At 39.8% G+C, this 1,319-nt stretch overlaps 1 pseudogene; it reads left to right on the top strand.

Moving 5' to 3' along the window:
- LOC103567464 (olfactory receptor 2D3-like) lies at window positions 1-1,319 on the top strand (annotated as a pseudogene).

Below are 1,319 nucleotides of genomic sequence, written 5' to 3'. Positions count from 1 at the left end.
ATAACATGATCTAAAATGATCTCTTAAAATTCCCTTTGTACTTGGAAGGATGATAAAGGATCCCTTGGAAACATAAATGAAAAGTTAATTATTTGTTCTGCTCCTTGATGAAATGAAAGTGAAAGTCTGCTGACTAAAAAGTAAACTAGAAAAAAGAAAGCCCTAGGGTTTCTTCTAAAGACAGAACTCTATATCTTTTCAAATCCATATAACATGTTAGCATCCTTTTTCAGATAGCTTTAGTAGGAACATAGAGATGGAAATTTAGAAAGTCAAGTGTTTTAAATGTTTACAAGAATTTGTTCTTCCAGTGAGATCTTCCCCATCAGGATTTGGTGCTTCATCATCGTCAATGTTTGATTGCTCTATTTATGCTGACATGTGGACAGAAATAAACATTAATGGGCACAGAAATCCAAACCTATTTGACTGAATTCATCTTGCTGGGGCTTTCTTCAGATCAGCAGACCCAGATCCTGCTATTTGTGATATTTCTCACCTTACACCGACTGACTGTGTTTGGGAATCTGCTCATCATACTGCTAATTCATGTTGACTCTCCACTTCATACACCAACGTACTTTTTCCTTAAAAACCTGTCATTTACTGGTCTCTGTTTCTCTACAATGATCATCCTACAGATGCTATTCTATTTTCCAGTAACAAGACAGGCTATTTCCTTTGCCGGGCGCTCCATTCAGATGATTGTATTCCTAGTAGCTTGGTGTACAGAGAGTTCTATCCTAGCAGTGATGTCCTATGACCACCATATGCCTGTCTGCAAGCCCCTTCGCTACTCCACCCTCATGACCCACAGGGTTTTTGTCCACCTGGCCACAGGATCTTGTGCTAGTGCAGCTGTGTGTCTCTAGTAGACACGACATTTACTTTATGTCTTTCATACCACAGATAGAATGTAATTAATCATTTTTGTAAACCTCTTGCACTCTTGAAGTTGGCTTCAGAAGAAACCTACAAAGCTGAGATGGCCATCTCTGCAATGGGTGTGCTAATTCTCCTTGGTCCTCTCTCCTTCGTCCTTTTCTCCTACTGGAATTTTATCTCCACTGTGGGTTGGATACAGTCAGGTGAGAGCAAGTTCAAGGTCTTTTCTACCCGTGGTTCTCATCTCATGGTTGTTGTCTTCTTCTGTGGCTCAACATTATTTACCTACACAGTGTCCAAATTCCAATAAAACGAATGAGAGGGATAAGATCTCCATGTTCTACTCAGTCATGACATCCATGATGAACCCATTCATTTACAGCCTAAGGAACAAGGATGTGAAGGAGGCATTTAGGAAAGTATTTGGAAGGTAG

This window comes from Equus przewalskii, chromosome 6 (assembly GCF_037783145.1).
Source record: "Equus przewalskii isolate Varuska chromosome 6, EquPr2, whole genome shotgun sequence".
Lineage (NCBI taxonomy): Eukaryota > Metazoa > Chordata > Mammalia > Perissodactyla > Equidae > Equus > Equus przewalskii.
Note: the sequence above shows the minus strand (reverse complement) of the source record. Positions and strands in the feature narration are given on the sequence as shown.